Source organism: Sminthopsis crassicaudata, chromosome 4 (genome assembly GCF_048593235.1).
Source record: "Sminthopsis crassicaudata isolate SCR6 chromosome 4, ASM4859323v1, whole genome shotgun sequence".
Lineage (NCBI taxonomy): Eukaryota > Metazoa > Chordata > Mammalia > Dasyuromorphia > Dasyuridae > Sminthopsis > Sminthopsis crassicaudata.
This window is the reverse complement of record NC_133620.1, coordinates 299,704,905-299,725,804: the sequence shown is the minus strand read 5'-3', so window position 1 is coordinate 299,725,804 and position 20,900 is coordinate 299,704,905.

Sequence of the window (20,900 nt, the reverse complement as noted above, 5' to 3'; positions counted from 1 at the left end):
AAACTTTAGGGAAGATATATTAGTGATCCTGAGATTCTGTAACTATTGTTCTGACCATCTCGTATGCCCGCTACAGACTTATTGCCACTGACCAGCAGAAGCCTCTGCCAGTGGGCCAAGGCAGCCTCTTCCCCAGTTAAAATCACTGCATGGTACCATTTTTGGATAAAGCTCCCGGAAACACCCTGACCCACCTCCACCACGAGGCTGAATGTCTGCCCTGCACAGACTTGGCTCCCACCTGGCAGAACTCTGCACTAAGGGCCAGGGCGCTCCTCTTCACCAGTCGATCTCTCATCATTTCCCCTGAAAACTTGGGGGAACAGATGCCTCTCAAAAATCTCCAGCATTGACCATGGTGCCAGCAGCTGTTCCGGACTGGGTCCTCCCTACCCTTGGAAGAGGCCAGTCCTGGGCTGACGAATGACCTCCCCCCTTACTGCCATGAGAGGTCAAAGAAGAAGCCACCACATCCCTGTCAGTCTCTTCTCCCCTCAGGCTGCAGCGCCTGTCTGCCACAGGCTTTAGGGACTCCTGCCAAAGGCCCCAGGAAGAAGTGCCTCAGCCACTCATACAGAGGAAAATTGTGAACAATAATCCACCCTGTTTACCAGGTAGATGAAGATTGCAAATTGAGAAGCAAGAATTGCCAATTGAACGTGAAGTTCCAGCCAACCTTGGTCCTCAGGTCTCTGGATCACTGGATGCCCTAAATAGAAAATGTATTGGCTGTCCTGGTTGGACTGTGTCTTAAAAATTAAAAATTGAATTAAATTTAAATTATTTTCAATGTTTCATAAATTATTTAATAAGCATTGCTTTATGAATCACGTTGAGACAAGAAAATCAGAGCAAAAGGGAATAACCATGGGACAGAGGAAAAAAAAAAAAAAAAGAACAAGTGCACATGGCATATGTTGCTTTACATTCTTTTTCCTTTGTTCTTTTTTTGAATGCAGATGGCATTTTCTGTCCAAAGTCTATCTGGACTGCTGTTGATCACTAAAGGACTGAGACAAACCAATTCTTTCCTAGCTGATCATCACAAATTCTTGCTGTTATTTTGTGTACACTATTCTTCCTTCTGCTTGTTCCACTCAGCATCAGTTTGTGTAAATCTTTCCAGGCTTTTCTAAAATCAGCTTGTTCACCAATTTTGTCTAATCCTAATATTCTCTCACCTTCATAGACCACCACATCTTTTTCAATCATTCCCCATCTAATGCACATCTACTGATTTTCCAGTTCTTTGCTACCACAAAAAGGAGCTGCTATAAACAATTTTGCACGTGTGGGTCCTTTAGCCTCCTCTCTGATTACCTTGGGGTACAGAACAGTTGGGTCAAAGGGTATGTAAAGTTTTAGAGCCTTTCTGCCTAGTTCCAAATTGCTCTCCAGAATCTTTAAATCCAATTCTAAAAAATGGGTGGGTCAAACAACAAATCAGAGTAATATGGATTTCATCCAAGAGAATTACCATAATGAAACAACATCCTAAAACCTGTGAAATATGCATCCAAAGCTGGGAGTTCTTAGGCCATACTTTATGTCTCTAAATAGCTGTGTGAATCAAATAAAGAGGAGATCAATGACTTGGGTATACAACTAAAGAAGCTAGGAAGAGAACAAGAAAAGAAGAAATTAAAACCCACAATTCAATGTCAAATTAGACATTCTGAAACTCCAGGGAGAGATTAATAAAATTGAAACTCAGGAAGCTATTGAACTAATAAAACTAAGAGTTAATTTTATGAAAAAACCTAACGAATTAGATACACCTTTGTGTAAGGGTTCTTTAAATGGGCCAGCATGGCGCAACAGGAGGTTTGAGTGGTCCAGAAGCAATTTTCTGTGGCTAGGGGCTGTCCCATGGGTAGGCTTCCTAACAGCAGATGGCTCCTTCTCTGATTGGCTGTGTGGGAGACGTCACAGAACCTTTTTAAGACCATTCTAGCAATGGGTCAATCTCTTCAGTCTCTTTATTCTGGGGGTAGTTGAGCCAAGCTGATGAATAGGCAAGAGAGGTAAGGAGCTTGACAGTGAACACGTGGTTCTCTCACAGATCACCCATTCACTTGGGAGTTAACAGGTCAGGGCATTATGTGAGCAAGGATAATAAAGACTTTGAGTTTGCACATGGCTGTTCCTTGAGCAAGCTACCGGATATTAAACTAGGATTCAAAAAATTGTACCTAGAGATCTCTGAAAGCCGCAGAGGAGGCAGCCAGGTAATTAGTGGTTACTGCAAAGGTCTGTGGCCTGAGGCTTTCTGACGTCCTGGGAATTAGGAGAGACTGGCGATGTGAAATATTGAGTAACGCTAGAGCAGGCCAGAAGCAGCCCCCTGAGGACATTTATGCTGCCCACGGGGTTATGGCAACTGGGCTGAGGGGCGGAGACAGAGTGTGAGCTTTTGTTTTTACTATAGTCCGGCCCTCCCACAGTCTCAGGGACAGTGAACTGGCCCCCCTCAGTTTGAGGACCACTGTCCTAGAATGTTCTGAAACCCATGGGCAGTTTTCCAAATGGTTCATAACTGTTGGTCAGTAACTGTTTCTAACTACTGTCCAAAACTGTCCAAGCTTTCCCCACAGCGAGGTCTGGGGAGTTTGTGGCCCTGTGGCTACCTTGTGCAGCTTCTGGAGCAGCCTAAGTAATTACACTCATGTTGAGGACAGTGGTCCCTTCAGGAGGAGAGGTGTCCAGGTAGGTGTATTTCTTTTCAATTCATTAACTTCACTTCCAAATTAAAAACAAAACAAACAAACAAACAAAAAAAAACTTAACTGGAAAGCAGAAAAACCATTGAAATAACAAAAAATATTGTCAAATCCCACCAGAATAACAGGGAGAATTCAAAAGACATAACAATTAATTTCCTTTTCAAGAAAATATTTAATAACAGAATTTTGCTTTTTGTTCTTTGTTTTCACAACATCCTGTGCATCTCTCAGGCTCATTAGTGCATTGGTTCTCATCCCAGCCTTGAGAATAATCTCTTTTATTCTCTAATCCTTGTTGCAGTATTAAAGTATACATGTTATTGCCTGTTGTAAGTCAAAGAATATCTCAACTACATTCACATTTTGTGATTGGAGCTATCTGAGAGAAACTACCCATCCTATATTTTAAAAATGCCACCTGAAATCACAGCCAATAAGTGGATTTTACCTTTGGAGATAAATTCTTTTGACATACAGACACTTTGCCATAATCATTCATCCTCTGTAATTATTCCTGTGGTTACACAAGGAGTCTCTCAGTTGCCTTCCTTCCATTTATTTTAATGATGAGTATGGAGGCAAAATGAAAAGGAGAAAGGAGGAAATTGGGAAACAATCTGAAAGAATTGATCACTATCTGTTGGGATTACTAGGTGAGAACTGAGGTTGTCTGGATGGTGACAAGGTGATAATTCAGGTTTTCGGGACAATTACAAGGTGAGAACTCAGGTTGACTTGATAGAGGGGGCAAGCTCATTGGCTGGGGTGGTTCTTCCCAGAAACCCTTGCATTATCCCACGCCCATTCTCTGGGAGGATAAAAAGAGACAGCACTGGGCGCAGAGAGCAGATCGGCCTGGAGAAGGATAAGAGCTGGAGGAGATTCAGAGCCAGGATTCAAGAGAAGACTCTCTGCATTACATCAGGCCTGACGGGGCTCTCTGCAGGAAGGGAAGTCACTTCTAAGGACAAGAGTTAACAGCAACTGCCTGGAGACAACGGTTCATTACAGGAAGAAGAATCTGTCTTAAAGATTTGAGTAGACACAGCAGATCTCTTCCCAGAGAGCGATCCGGCAGCTTCTAGAGACAACAGCTCGCTACAATTGGCGCCCAACGTGGGGCAAGGACTTTTGCTTATCCTGACAAGAGGAGCTAGACCAGACCTTTGCAATTTGGCGCCCGAACAGGGACAGACACAGTCCTGATTCCAGTGGAAAAGCTTCCAATCTAGATCTCAGTCTCTCTGACCCAGAACCGTGAGTAACGAGGAAACTTTGTTAAAGATTAAGTGAGCGTGTTAATAGATAAACAAGGAACTTAACTTGTTAAGGGCTAAACGAGGAATCTCTTATAGCTGAAATGGGGCAGATGTTAGCTAAATTCAATCCCTGGACCTTAGCCGACTCAACCCCAGCCCCAGGAGCAACCTCAGCTCCATTCAGGAGTGGTACTATAGAGAGTATAATCAAGATAATTGAGGAGCAGAGTTTACTTGTAACCTGGGTACAGATTGCTAAACTCTTGGCTGCATTAAGACGCACATCCCCTTGGTTCTTAGAGGAAGAAAAGATAGATGTAGATAAATGGAAGCTAGTGGGATATGAAATGAAAGAATTTCAAGCAAAAAATGGGCCTCGTTCAATTTCTGCAGAAGTATTTTATATCTACAACATAGTTCAATTAGCCTTAAACTATCAAGCAAGTTGTAGGAGAAGGAAAAGTTCTAAAAATGAACAGAGGAGGAAGTGTGAGGAAAAAAGGAAAGATCAAGATCTTTCCCTAGAGCAAGAGGATTTAAATGAGGAATTATGGTATGATTCTCTTGAAGAAGCTTCAACCCTGCCTAGAGAACAGATTATTGACAGGCCCACATCAACCCCACCTTCAGAGATGGAGGAAGAAAGAGGGGAAGAGGCAGAAACACAAACAGAATTGCCTGTGAAGAAGCCTAAGCCTATGACAAGATTAGAAAAAGCATTGGTTAAAGCTAAGAGAGAAGGACAGGATATAAGTGATTTTATACATGCATATCCTGTGATTGAAAATACTGACTCTGTAGGTAAAAAAAGGAGAAGATATGCACCTTTAGATTTGAATACAATTAAGGATTTGAAAAAAGGTTGTACCCTTTATGGGGCTACATCAGCTTATGTCAAAATGTTACTAGATGGTTTGTCTTATGAAGTCCTAACCCCGAATGATTGGAAATCCATAGCAAGGACATGTCTGGAGCCTGGAGAAAATTTATTATGGCTTGCGGAATTTCATGAATTATGTAAAATTCAAGTCAGATGCAATTTGGAAATAGGAGTTAACACACAATTCACTTTTGAGCACTTAGCTGGTGAAGGTCAATATGGAGAGAATTCGGAACAGATTAATTATACCATGACAATATATGAACAAATTGCTAAGGCTGCAATAAAAGCTTGGGGTGTCCTTCCTGGACAGAAAGATCGTGGAGAGGCTTTCACTAAAATACAGCAAGGTCCCAATGAACCTTTTGCAGATTTTGTGGGACGTTTGCAAACTGCTGTCAAAAGAACTATTGGAGAAAATTCAGCTACAGAAATAATGACCAGACATCTGGCTAAGGAAAATGCCAATGAGATTTGCAAAAGAATTATATGGGGATTAGACAAAGATGCTCCTTTAGAGGAGATCATAAGACGCTGTGCTACAGTGGGAACAAATGCTTTTTACACCCGGACTATGATGAATGTGGAAAGGCAGGGTCCCTCCTGGCAAGGGCCTTCTAGAGAAACTCGGCGATGTTTTCAATGTGGAAAAATTGGGCATCTAAGAGCTCAGTGTAGATATGGAGATACAGTGAGAAGACAGGGTGAGAGAAGACCTAAAACTCCATGTCCAAAATGTCACAAGGGCCTCCACTGGGCCTCCGAATGTAGATTGACCCAGGGAAATGACAGGTGGGACCCAGCTTCAGCCCCCCAAGTGGGGCATGATGGCAGCCGAGGTTACATCCAGAGAATTTTAAGACACGATCAATCAGCCAAAAGGCAATCAGATGGAAGAAAGGGATTGAAATTAGGAAAAATAGAGTTGTGTGCAGTAGAGACTACCGAGATACTCCCTGGAGAAGTGAAATCTGTTCCTGTTGAGCCTATGGATCCTTTGCCTCCAGACACAGTAGGCTTGACCATTTCACCTTCTGAGAGTGCCTACAAAACAGTGTCCATCCATACACTGATGTGGGAGACTGGAGAACGTGTATCTAATATCCCAGTCACTAACACAGGCAGACAACGTGTGATTTATCAACCAGGAGAAGTAGTAGCATCAGGCTTATTGTTACGGACCCCTAATAAGCAACCTAGTGATAGTCGCCTAGATTTTGACTCCAATGAACAAAATCCAGGAATATATTGGACAGCAACTGTGACAGCTGACCGACCTATGCTTACTATTTATATAAACGGAATACCATTTGAAGGATTGGTAGACACGGGTGCAGATCGTACAGTTATTAGAGGTGCCAATTGGCCCGGTCACTGGCCAAAGATTAAAGCAGACACCTATATGTCTGGGGTGGGAGGATCAATAGCAGCAGAGGTTAGTGCTAGGCCTTTGAGATGGGTATTTGAAGGAGAAACAGGAGCTTTTACTCCTTTTGTGGTTGAAAAAATCCCCATCAATCTGTGGGGAAGAGACATTTTACAGCAGATAGGATTACAAATAAGCACTTCGGCTTTTTAGGCAGGGCTGCTGTTGAAGGCCTACCTGCACTTTCACCAGTTCCTATTCAGTGGAAGACTGATTCACCAGTGTGGGTAGAACAGTGGCCCTTAAGAAGTGATAAAATTCAGGCCTTATTAGACATAGTGCAAGAACAACTTGACCAAGGACACTTGCGGCCTTCTCTAAGTCCTTGGAATTCACCAGTATTTGTGGTGAAAAAGAAATCTGGAAAATGGAGGATGATAACTGATCTAAGAAGAGTAAATGAACAGATGGAAACTATGGGAACTCTTCAGCCTGGACTTCCATCTCCTACTCAGTTGCCAAGAGAATGGCCTCTATGGGTTATAGACATTAAGGATTGTTTCTATTCTATTCCTCTAGATAAGGAGGATATGAAAAGATTTGCTTTTTCAGTGCCTAGTGTTAATTTGGCTGAGCCTTATAAAAGATATGAATGGACAGTTTTGCCACAGGGAATGAAAAACAGCCCTACTATGTGCCAAATGTATGTTGCAGCTGCTCTTGCTCCAGTAAGAAAAGCCTTTCCAAAAGTAATATTGTTACATTATATGGATGATATTTTGGGATGTGCACCTGAGGAACAAATGTTAGAGGCATGTCTACAAAGGACCATGGAAACATTAAAGTACTACAAACTGCATATAGCTACAGAAAAAATTCAAAGACATGCTCCTTTTCAATATTTAGGATATGAAGTGTATCCTAAGACACTCACAGTACAAAAGCTTTCTTTAAGAACAGAGAAGTTGAACACCTTAAATGACTTTCAAAAATTAATAGGAGATATCCAATGGATGCGTCCAGTGTTAGGCTTGACTACCTGTCAATTGCAACCATTATATGACATTTTAAGGGGAGACAGTGCTTTAAATTCACCACGCCAGCTTACAAAAGAAGCACAAAAGGCTTTGAGAGAAGTTGAACTGGCTTTATCCAATGTGGTTGAAAGAGTCACTCAAAAACCCTTGGAAATATCAGTTTTTGCTACAAAAGAGGCACCCACAGCAGTCCTTCATCAAGGAGACAGAGTGATTGAGTGGGTGAACCTCCCAGCACAACCAGAACAAAGCCTTACACCTTACCCAGTGCTTGTGGCTAGGATTTTATTAAAGGCTATTAAGAGAGTAACACAATTATCTGGGATAAGTCCTGAAAAAATATACACATTCTATACTAACGCACAGATTAATGTATGCTGTGAGAACATCCCAGAATGGCAAATTTTATTGGCCACCGCTCCAAATTTTGCACATGGATCTCCATTAAAGATTACCTGGCTACTACATAATTGGCGATGGATTTTTGAAGAAAAGGTTTCTAAGGTTCCTCTTAAAGGACCAACAATCTTTACAGATGCCTCCAAAGAAAATATTTGTGCCATACACTCTCATGATTTAACCATAAAGAGAGTAATCAGGACTCCTTTTCAATCCACTCAACAGAATGAATTATTTGCTATCATGCTAGCTCTCACTTATTACCCAGGAGACGTAAATATAATTACTGATTCAGCCTATTCAGTAGGTGTAGTACAAAGAATTGCCACAGCCCAAATAAAATTTGCAGCCTCCAATATTTATCAGCTCTTTAAGGAACTTCAAGAGCAAGTGAGAAAACATCCAGGCAAGATTTATATCTTGCATGTCCACTCACATAGTGGACTTCCAGGTCCCATTTTTGATGGAAATTCAAAGGCAGATAGCCTTCTAACCATGTTAGCCAGTAGTCCTTTATTTCAGGAAGCACAAGAATCTCATTCTAAATATCATCAGGCTGCTCGAGCTTTACGTTTACAATTTGGAATCACAAGAGAGGAAGCTAGGAGCATAGTAAAAAGCTGTACAGCTTGTCTTCCTTTCCACGCTCCTACACTCCCTCCAGGGAAGAATCCTCGTGGTTTGAGACCCAATGAAATCTGGCAAATGGATGTGACCCATTATAAATCTTTTGGTCGTCTATCTTTTATTCATGTCGTGGTAGACACCTTTTCAGGATTCACATTTGCAATGCCAGCAGCAAAAGAGACAGCCCGAGTGGTCACTGAATTCCTTATACAGGCTTTTGCAATTATGGGTGTGCCACAAGCAATAAAAACAGACAATGGACCTGCATATACGTCCAAACATTTTACACACTTTTGTGCACAGTATAAGATTTTACATACCACGGGCATACCCTTTAATCCTCAAGGGCAGGCAATAGTAGAGAGAAGAAACAGAGATATTAAGACACTCCTCCAAAAACAAAAGAAAGGGGGAGCCACAGGTAGCCCTAGGGAACTTCTAAATTTAGTTCTCTATACCATTAATTTTCTAATTTTTGACAAAGATGCACTGGCTCCAGCAGACAGGTTTTATAACCCACCAGAAGGGCAGTGTCCAGTGAGAGCATCTCCACTGTCCTTAGATAATCGCCAGGTGATGTGGAGAGATCCAGAAAGTGGTGAATGGAAGGGACCAGATAGGTTAACTGCCTGGGGGAGAGAGTTTGCTTGTATTTCTTCAGCAGGAGAAGGAATCAGATGGGTGCCAACGAGTCATATTGGCCTTGTCCATCAGAGAGAGACAGAAAAAGAGAAAGACCTCAAAATAAAGGAGAAGATCTAAGAAACATCTGACACTGAAAGAGCATGGATAATAAGAAGACTGTTAAAGAACTTAAAAACCAGCAGGAATCATTGGACTTCCTCACACAAGATGAGAATAATGGACAATGGACTTATGGACATTTATAAATTTTCAATTTATGATTATGATTATGTTATATACTTATAGCATGTGTTATATTACTATGTTACTATGTGCTTATGTAATTTATGTAATTATCTGTAATACTTCCCATATTGATGGATTTATGTTTCAAGGTCATGACTGTCCTATGTTCTAAATCAAAAGAAAGGGGGAGATGTTGGGATTACTAGGTGAGAACTGAGGTTGTCTGGATGGTGACAAGGTGAGAATTCAGGTTTTCTGGACAATTACAAGGTGAGAACTCAGGTTGACTTGATAGAGGGGGCAAGCTCATTGGCTGGGGTGGTTCTTCCCAGAAGCCCTTGCATTATCCCACGCCCATTCTCTGGGAGGATAAAAAGAGACAGCACTGGGCGCAGAGAGCAGATCGGCCTGGAGAAGGATAAGAGCTGGAGGAGATTCAGAGCCAGGATTCAAGAGAAGACTCTCTGCATTACATCAGGCCTGACGGGGCTCTCTGCAGGAAGGGAAGTCACTTCTAAGGACAAGAGTTAACAGCAACTGCCTGGAGACAACGGTTCATTACAGGAAGAAGAATCTGTCTTAAAGATTTGAGTAGACACAGCAGATCTCTTCCCAGAGAGCGATCTGGCAGCTTCTAGAGACAACAGCTCACTACAACTATCATCCATTGTGTTGGAGAGGGTTCTGCTTACTGCTTGAAAAGCAGTGCCTGGGCTGTGCTACGTTAGGGCCTTATGGGACAGCTACTTCTTTAGTTGGGTGGATGGGATAGTGGTTGTAAAAAGAAATTATAGCAGTTTGGTTGACATCTTTTCCGTCAATGAAATCTGCAACTGAACAGGGAAAGAAACAGGACAATTCCCAAGGGTGAGAATCAATCAATGAAGATTTAGCAATACTTGTTTAAGATGCCCAAACTTCATTTTAAATGGGAGGACAACAAATACATAAACTAGAATCCACCAAAAAAATACAGAGTATATAGACAGTCACATGAGAATGCATAATCCTAATAGAACAGCTGGAGTCCTGTAGGAAAGAGGTGTACAGGGTCATGAGGTTGATGGCAAGGAGACTAAAGGAAAGCAAGCCTCTGGGGTTGGAGAGTTGTAGAGGAAGGGCTTAGAACCTGCAGAACCTAATGGATGAAATGTGGGCAAAGTAAGAGAAAAGGGTAGGGGATGACTGATCCTGCAAAGCTGGGTGCCCGGAGTAGAGAATTTCAGACAAGGGGAGAGTTTGGGGGACCAAGATTATGCAATGTGCTTTGGACACATGGATTTTCAGCTGCAAATTGGCTCAGATTCAACATGGGCAACAGAAATATATGGGAATTGGGGAGCATAGCTGAGGAGGTAGACTCCAGCCCCATCAACATAGCTGGGAGTGTTTTGCTTAGAGATGACAATTGGGCCTCATCAGTTTCCAGGACATAGATGACTGGTGACACAGGCATAAGGGGGTCCTCCCCGGGTCCATGACATGAATAAAGATCCAGTCAAAGAGCCAAGCAGGACACACAAGTCAGTAAAATACCCAGAGATGGCAGAATCGGGAAAACTCTGAAAAGAGAGGGAGAAGAAAAGGCAGTCACTCCCAAAAATTCTGCCAGAGAGATGCTGAAGGAGGAGAATTAGACAGGGCTCTTTCAGCTTTTGCACTACAAGAGGTTATCAGTCACTGCATTTCAATGAGTAAAACTCATCTGAATGAGGAGGAGAGAAGCCAGAGTGCACAGAGTTTAGGAGAAAGAATAACAAAAAACATTCATTTTCTACTGTGGTGAGACCCTGGACTAAACCCTGGGGGTGGGGTGGATACAAAAGCCTGGGGTACCTCCCAGTCTCCATGGAAACAAATCTACACCAATCAGTGGTTGACTAGGAAAACTGAAAGTGTGAGGAGTAAGATAGGATGAAGAACTTACAGACTAAGCACATATTGATCAGAGACTGCTAGCTAATGTAAACCAGACCTATAGGCCCCATTCACATGAAGGCCTAGGCTGCATTCCATTGTCCAAAGAAGAAGAGGCTGGAAATCACCTCCTTGGCTGCATTCCACTGACCAAATTTGGGGGCGGGGGGAAGGAGCATATTTGCATGACCAATCACAACCTGTGGAGGGTGGGATTTTGGAGGTTCTTTGTCTGAAATGTATAAAGGTTGTGAACATTTTCAAGGGAGCAGCTCTGTCCTGCTGTGAATCTGGCTCACACACCAGGATGGGGTCCGCTTCTCCAGATTCTAATAATTCTGCTTTTCTATGAGGGATCTCAGAGTAGTCATTTTGGGAAAGGATTTTCTACCCCTGACAAAAGTAAGGAAGTTGTCCCTTGGGCTTCCCTAAGTGAGAAAGGTGGGACAGCACAAGCAACAGCCAGTTGGAGAAGGGTCTAGCTCAAAGCCAAAGGCCAGGTATCTGTGTCCATCTCTGCTCCCTGTACTGCTGCTGTCTTTGCTAGCCTCCCTCTTGTCTTCTGATTCCTTCCCCTTTGCTCATATTTTGCCTTTTTCATCCACAGACTTGGCCCCTCCATCAGATGGCTGAAGCCCCTCCCCACAGGGACCCTTATTCCCTAGGTTAATACCCCCTGTGGTGGAACGAGATCCACCAAGCACAAGGGAAAACAGTCCTACCCAAGATTTAACATCCCTCAGTAACAACTGCTTCTGCCAAGGGGCCAAGTCTGCAATGGGCATCACATCTAACCAGATTGTGCCCATATGGTAGCAGGACGCAACAAAACCCAGGGCAGGCAGTCCAGTAAAGAGAGCCGCCCTCAAGGAGCTGGCTCCTCTGGAGATGAGAAGTTTCTACAAAAGGGCCAAGACACACCTCTTAAGCAGGCCTTCTGGCAAAATCTTGCCACTGGACAAGGAAAAACATGTTGGCTCCATAGAGAGCCAGGATCCGAAATCATTGTCTGCCCTGCAAGGCCAGGGGAAACAGGGAGCCCCCCCTCCTCTCTCTAGCTTCCTTTACCCTCCCCTGCCTGCTGTTCCCACAAAAAACTCCTCCAAGTCCTCAGAGCCTAGAGACTCACCCTGCCCACCTCCCAATTGAAGCCAGCCCTGCTTGCATGGCAGAGCCAAGATGGAGGACAAAACACAGGTTTCCTGGACCCCAGTACTTCAGGAGAGAAGTCAGAAAACAATTCCTCACCAAAGGTAAATACTGAAGCCCCAAATGCCAGAATGTCATGCCACCAGGCCATGCCCACCCAGTACCCAACAGTTAGAAAATAATGATCCTCTGCAGCTGCTGGCACTTGCAGACAAAGTTTGGACAAACTCCCCCTTACTGGTAAAACAGACCTCAACTTTAAAAAACAAAATAAATAAAAAAAACAGTAAGAACTTTGACTGAAAATGGCTTTTCTGTAAAAAGGGAACAGATTTCAAACGCTTTTTCCTAATTGGGAAAGCAACTGACCTGGAAAAATAAATCTTGGAGAGAGAGTCTAAGATTATTGGACTTTCTAAAAACCATGATGGATAAAGAGCCCAGACACTATTTTTCAGGAAATCAGAATCAGAAGGTAAAATAGACATTGAAAGAATTCACCAAACATCTCCTGAAAAAGAACCCCAAAGGAAAACTCCAAGGAATATCTTGGCTACATTTTAGAACAATCAGGAAAATATAACACAAGCAGCGAGAAAAAAAATACCGAAGAACCACAATAAGGATTATACCGAGGACCTAAAGGCTTCCCCCTTAAAGGCTAGAAGGACCTGGGATCTGATATTCTGAAAGGTAAAGGTAAATGGAATGCAGCCAAGAATAAATTACTCCTCTAAACTGAGATTTTCTTTCAGGGAAGAGATGGACATTCAGTGAATCAGGGTGACTTGCATTCATTGCTGATGAAAAGACCAGAGCTAAACAAATATTGAAAATCCAATTATTGAAATTAGAAGAAGCATAAAAAGGTAAGCAGAGCACTTAAAAAGTATAATTCTGTTATGGGTATACATAGAGAGCATATGTATAATTTCATATTACTGTTCCAATAAAAAAAATAAAAAAAAAACTAGAGGTGAGAAGGGCATTATACTTGGAAAAAAGAGAAAAGTGGAGGGAAAATGATGGAAATTAAATCTCAAGACGAAGCAGTGAAAACCTATTATAAATGAGGGAAAGCAGGGAAGGGGATGAATGTTTTGTGAATCTTACTCTGGACAGATTTGGCTCAAAGAGAAAATATTACAAATATTTGGTTTCCCCGAGAAACTTCTCTCACAATACAGCAAAGTGGGGTAGGGGAAAAGCAAAAGGGGAAAGGGGGAAACTAAATAGAAGGGGAAACAGAAATACTAAGCAAAGGTATAAGAAAGGGGGAGGGACTCTAAAGGAAGATGGCTGGTTGAGGCAAGTAGTGCTCCTAAGAAAAATACTGGGGAAGGAGGGAAAGGGGAAAAGGAAAGAGAAAAGTATAATTTGGGGAATAAGATGGCAAGGAAATACAGTTTTAACCATAAATGTGAATGGGGTGAACTCTCTCAATAAAAGGTAAGTGGATAGCAGACTGGCTTCTATAATACATTGTTTAAAAGAAACACATTTAAAGCAGAATGATACATACAGCAGAAAAGTAAAAGGCTGGAGCAGAATCTATTATGCTTCAGGTGAAGTACAAAAAAGCAGGGGTAACCATCCTGACTTCAGATCAAGCAAAAGTAAAAATATGTCTAATTAAAAGGAATAAGGAAGGGCACTATCTATCTATATCTATCTATCTATCTATCTATCTATCTATCTATCTATCTATCTATGGATATAGATATCTATCTATCTATCTATATTGGAAAAATATAAAGGGCTATTGGATAGGGGCAGCAAAAGTAATAAAGGTGACAAGACTACCCAAGACTGGGTACCCAAATACACCTATTTATTTAGTGCTATGACAAATTCTCAACCTATTTTACTGACCCCTGCCCAAAAAAAAAATTAATCTGTAAGAGCAAAAGGTCAATTTCAAGGGAATCAATTAAAAAATAATTGAAGGTGACCTCTGCTTTATAATGTAGCTTTAGATGTCATACAGCTAGGCCATTCAAACCATTTGGTACTAGATAGGAAAAAGAGCAGTTATCAACGGAATAGGTTAAGTTCACAGAACAAATTAGTTAATGACTATAGCAATCTAGTGTTTGACAAAGATCTGGAACAGCTAGACCATCAATACCATTTCGTACTAGATAGGAAAAAGAGTCATTGATCAGTGGAAAAAATTAGGTTCACAGAACAAAATAGTCAACTACTATAGCAATCTAGTGTTTGACCCCAGCTTTTGGGATAAGAATTCACTATTTGACAAAAACTGCGGGGAAAATTGGAAACTAGGATGGCAGAAACTAGTCATTGACCCACACCTAACACCATATACCAAGCTAAGGTCCTAATGGGTTCATGATCTGGAAATAAGAATGATATAAAACAAATTTGGAACAGCATAGGATAATTTACCTCTCAGAACTATGCACAAGGAAGGAATTTATGACCAAAAAAAAAAAAAAAACCTAGAGATCATTATTGATCACAAAATAATTTTAATTAGATTAGAAAAATTACCCAAGCATATGTTTTGTAAATAAAAAGCTATATGATAAATTTTTTTAAAAGATAAAGCCAGCCTTGGTCCCTGAATCTCTGGCTCTCTAGCTCTCTGGTTGATTGGATGCCAATCATATTGGTGGCAAAAAGTATTGACCTTGCTATTGTTTTTTTACAACATTATCCCTTGCCCTCCCTTCTGTTCTGACTTTTCCCTTCCCTCCCTCCACCCCCTCCCCTAGAAGGCAGGCAGTTTTGTACAGGTTTACTATGTTATACTATATCGCAGATACAATGTATGTGAGCAGAACCGTACAGTTCTCTTGTTGCACAAGAATTGGATGCAGAAGGTAAAAATAACTTGGGAAGAAAAACAAAAAAATGTAAACAGGTTACACTCATTTCCCAGTGTTCCTTCTCTGGGTGTAGCTGATTCTGTCCATCATTGATGAATTGGAACTGAATTAGATCTTCTCTTTGTCCAAGATAGCCACTTCCATCAGAATACATCCTCCTACAGAATTATTGTTGAAGGGTATAATGGTCTTCTAGTTCTGCTCACTTCACTTAGGATCAGTTTATGTAAGTCTTTCAAAGCCTCTCTGTATTCATGCTGCTGGTCATTTCTTATAGAACTATAATATTCCAAAATATTCATAAACCATAATTTATCCAACCATTCTCCGATTGTTGGACATCCATTCAATTTCCATTTTCTGACCACTACAAAAAGGGCTGCCCCAATCATTTTGGCACAAACATGACCTTTCTATTGTTGCCTTATATTGTCCTATATTGTTATACTACTTTGATTGTCCTATTTTTTGCTCAATAAAATAGAATTTTCATTTGGTGGGAGGGTTAATAAATGTATTGATTTAGAATATACTTTGCTTTATGAATTGTGTTTGGAGAGAAAAAGCAAAGCAAAAGGAACAACCATGGAAGAGAGAAAAAAAAAAAACAAAGTGACCACAATACATGGTGTTACATTTTTTTTCTCATTTTTTTTTTAATGCAGAGGGCATTTTCTGTCCAAAGACTATTAGGATTGCTTTGGATCACTAAAGCACTAGGAAGAACCAATTCTCTCCTATCTGTCACAAATTCTTGTTATTTCGTACAAAGTATTCTTCCTATTTTTGCCACTCACATCCTTCCCTGTTTCCTAATTCCTTCTCCTTTGCTCATATGTTGCCTCCTTCATCCACAGACTTGGACCTGCCACTTGGTAGAAGGCTCTGCCAACAGACCCTGGAGGACCTCACTGGTATTTGACCTGCTCACATAGCCCGTGGTGTGAAAAAAAAACTAAATTAACTCGACCACCAGGCTAAATGTCTACCCTCCACAGAATGGGCCCCACTGCCTGGCAGAAGCTACTACCAATGGGCCAAGGCGTTCCTCTTCCTCAATCGACCTCAACTCTTTATCACGTATTGGGTAAAAAAGAAAAAAATTAACAACAACAACAAAAAAACAGACAAGGTGACCCACCTTAACCCCTCCTAGGAGAATGTGTGTCCTCCAGAGACTTCACCCCAAAACCTAGAAGAATACCAACATGCCGAATGGAAGGCATTGTGCCATCTTTGGAAAAAGATCCTCCCCCCAAAAAAGGCAACAATTACCCTCAAAATGTAGTCTGAATGTGTGACCTCTGCAGATGTGGTGCCACCACCTGGCAAGAAAGTTCCACAGATGGGCCAGGGCGCTCCTCTTCCCCAGTTGATCTCCCCCCATTTCCCTTGAAAACCTGAGAGAACAGATGCCCAACATAAAGCTCCAGCATTCACTGTGATGCCAGCAGGTGGGCTGGCCTTGGCAGTCCCAACCCTGGAAGAAGCCAGTCTCTGAGCTGACCAATGACCACTCCACCCCTCTCAGCCTTCTCTTGCCTCAGGCTGCAGCACTTGCCTGCACAGGCTTTAGGCACTCCAGCCAAAGACCCAGGAAGAGGCTCAGCCCCTTATAAAGGAAAATTGCGAACACCAGTCCAGGATCCTGTTCACAAAGATGGTAAATTGAGAATCAAGAATTGCTAATTGTACATGTAGTTTCAGTCAGACTTGGTCCCCAGGTCTCTGGCTCACTGGATGCCCTAAACAGCATAGGTATTGGCTGTCCTGTTTGGACAATGATCTTATACATTAAAAATTGAATAAAATTTTAATTTTAAATTTTTTGTAGTGTTTAGTAAATTTACTTTTTATAAGCATTGCTTTTATGAATCATGTTGGGAAAGACAAATCAGAGCAAAAGGGAATAATCATGAGAGAGAGAGTGAAACAAAAACATAGCATATGGAGTTTTACATTCTTTCTCTGTAGTTCTTTTTGTGAAAGACTTTGGACAGCAAATGCCATCTTCAATCGGGATTGCTTGGATCACTAAAGCACTGAGAAGCAATTCTTTCCTAGCTGATCAATACAAATTCTTGCTGTTATTTTGTACAAAGTATTCTTCCTTCTGATTGTTCCACTCAGCATCAGTTTGTGTGAATCTTTCCAGGCCTTTCTGAAATGAGCTTTTTCATCATTTCTTATGTAATGCTAACATTCCTTTACCTTCATATATTGTCACATCTTGTTCAGCCACTCTCCAATTGATGGGCATCTACCGATTTTCCAGTTTCTATCATAAAAAAGAACAACTACAACTTGGCACAGGGTCCTTTTCCCTCCCCTAAAATTTCTTTGGGATACAGACTCCCCACCCCCCCGTAAGGTAATTGCCATTTCTCAAGGTATGTGCAATTTGATAGCCCTTTCTGCAAGGATCCAAATTGCTCTCCAGAATGGTTGAATCTAATGCTAAATGAGTGGATGAAACAACAAATTACAGAAACATTCCATAATTCCACCAAGAGAATTACAATCTGCAGCCAAAATAGTGAGTTCTTAAGGCAAATTTTTTTCTCTCCAAATAGGTATGTGAAAAAAATAGAGGACATCAATGACATGGACATGAAACTAAGCAAGTGAGGAAAAAAAGTAAAAGTCCCAATTAAATATCAAATTAGAAATCTCAAGGAGAGCTTAATGTGAAAATTAGAAAACTAATGAACTAATTAATGAGTAAAGCTAAGAGTTGGCTTTATGGGAAAAAGCAACAAAACAGATAAAACTTTGGCTAATTTGACAAGAAAAAGGAAAGAAAAAAATCAACACCAAAAATAAAAGGGCATAGAGAGCAATTTGGATCTATGCAAAAAATTGTGTATACCCTTTGATTCAGAAGGTTTTGTTCTGGGCTTCTATGTCCTAGAGATCCTAAAAGAGGGAAAGGGACCCATATGTGCAACAATGTTTTGTATTTGCAAGAAACTGGACATTGAGTGGCTGCCCCTAAGTTACAGAACGCCCAGATATGTTACGGTATATGAATTGTATGGAATATTAATGTTCCATAAGAAGCCATCAGCAGGTTGATTTCAGAAAGGCCTGGAGAGAGTTACATGAACTGATGCTAAGTGAAATGAACAGAACCAGGAGATCATTGTACATGGCAACAGCAAGAGTATACAATGATCAATTCTGATGGACATGGCACTTCACAATAATGAGGTGATTCAGAGCATTTCCAGTGACTTTGTGTTGAAGAGAACCATCTATGCCCAGAGAGAGCATTGTGGAAACTGAGTGCAGATCACAACATAGCATTCTCACTCTCCTTGTTGTTTGCATTTTATTTCTCATTTTTTTCTTTTTGATTTCATTTTTTTTTGTGCAGCAAGATAATTGCATGATATGTATGCCTATATTGGATTTAATGTATATTGGATTATTATCTACAGGAAGAGGTGGGGAAAAGGGGGAAAATTGGAACACAGGCTTTTTCAAGGGTTAATGTTGAAAAATTATCAATGTATATCTTTTGAAAATTAAAAAGGTTTAATTAAAAAAATGAAAGGGGGGAATTCACCACCCATGACAAAGAAATTAAAGCAATGATTAGGAGGTATTTACCCAAACTTCTGGCAGGAAGTATGGTGATGTAAGCAAGATGGAGGAATATTGAGAAAATTGTAATTTTATCTTTTTTCCCCCTTTCTTCCCCTATATATCTTCCAGGCAGGTTTCAGTTAAGCACATATATTTTTATGTACACACAATGTGTTTCTGGATATAACACATTCATGAACCCATGTATGTATACAGAAAATGATCAGATGCATATACTTACATACATATGTACACATGTGTTCATATAGACATTCATAACAATGACCTCTAAAACAATTTTATATACCTAAGTATAATGTAGATTTCTCTTTTAATTGAATCATTTTTTAAGTTTGACATTGTGTGAGATGAAGAATTAGTACCCCTAATTTATTTTGTCTTTTTTTGTTTGTTTTGCTGAGGCAATTGGGATTAAGGGACTTGGTCAGGGTCACACAGCTAAGAAGTATCAAGTGTCTGAGGCCAGATTTGAAATCAGATCTTCCTGCCTTCAGAAACTATATTTTATCCACTGCCCCACCTAGCTGCCCCCACCCTTAATTGTTTTTCTCAAAAATCCTCCTCCGTACCCCAATTGGCATCAGAGGTGCTCAGGGCAGAAAAGCAAAAACAATTCATTATGATCTGAGGAGACAGAGCTCCAGAAGACTGCTGTGTCAGTACAGCAGGGGAAAGCACAAGCTGCAAACACTGGATTATTATAGACCCTAACTGGGAAGTCCCCACTCACTTCTGACCTTTTCTCCCCTTAGCTGGGTGAGTTCAGGCTTCCATCCTAATGCAGAAATCTAATCTATCTCCTTTTCCCCAAGATTTTGCTTTCCTTTTGCCCTTTCCCTCCTCCCCAGTGTTTTCATTCTGATCACCACTTTCCTCAATCAGCTCTCCCCTTTAATAGCCCCTTCCCCACTTCTAAACCCTTTCCCCTTCTACTTCTGTTTTTCCTTCTATTACCCCTCACCCCCCACACTCTTTTTTCTCTTTTCCATTTCTCTCCTATTTCCCTATAGGATGAGACAAGTTTCTTTGTGATGCATAATATGTATGATATTCTCTCTTTGAGTCAAATAGATGAGACTAAGATTCACAGAATGCTCATCCCCCTCCCTTCTTTCCCTCAATTGTAATAGATCTTTTGGGCCTCTTCATGACATGTTGTTTACACCATTTTACTTGCTGAACAGTTGATTTTTAGCAGCAAACCAAGTTCTTTTTCATTTCAGAATATTTTATTTGCTGATTTTGTTTCCTCGATAATTGAATTATTTCTTTCTAGCTACTTGCAGTATTTTCTTCTTAATCAGATAATTCTAGAATTTAAGTACAGTCTTCCTTGGAGTTTTCATTTTAGAGTCTCTTTTAGGAGGGGATAGGTGGATTCTTTCTATCACTATTTTACCCTCTGGTTCAAGGACTTCAGGGTAGATTTCCTTGATGATTTCCAGAAAGATGCTGTCTAAGCTCTTTTCTTTAACATGGTTTTCAGGTAGTCCAATAATTCTTAGATTGTCTCTCCTGGATCTTTTTTCTAGGTCAGTTGTTTTTCAGATGAGGGATTATACATTTCCTACTTTTTTTTTGGTGTTGTTTGATGGTTTCTTTGTGTCTCGTTGAGGCACTCACATTTGTTAAATTTTAATTTTTAGTCACTTATTTTCTTGGTTTAGTATTTTTTTCCACCTTGTTTTGCATTTGGTCAATAAAAGTTTTAAGGGAGTTGTTTTATTCATTGGATTTTTTTCCCATTTCACCAATCCTATTTTGGGGGAATTGTTCTCGGTTTTCATTTCACCAATTCTGTTTTTCAAGGAGTTGCTTTCTTTTTCCATTTCACCAAATTTATTTTTTAATGAGTGATTTGCTTCAGACAATTTTTGCATTTCCTTTTCCCTAGCTTTCAATCCCTTTCCCTATTTTTCTATTTTCTTCTAGTATCCTTTTTGAATTCTTCCAAGAGAGCCTTTTGAATCAGAGAGCAACTTATTTCACCCTTTGAGGCTCCAAGTGGAGTTCTTTTGCGTTTAGGGGCTGGTGTTGCCAGCTTCCTTCCCATGCTGGGTAGACGTGGCCAAGTCCCATTTCTTATTCTGGGCCTCAGGGGCTCACTATTTCCTTTCTGTGGTTGTGTTGGACATTTCATAGCTAGCCTGCTAAAAACAGAAGAAAATGTCAAGGATATAATAGAAAATAATGACTTGGAAAATAGATTTTA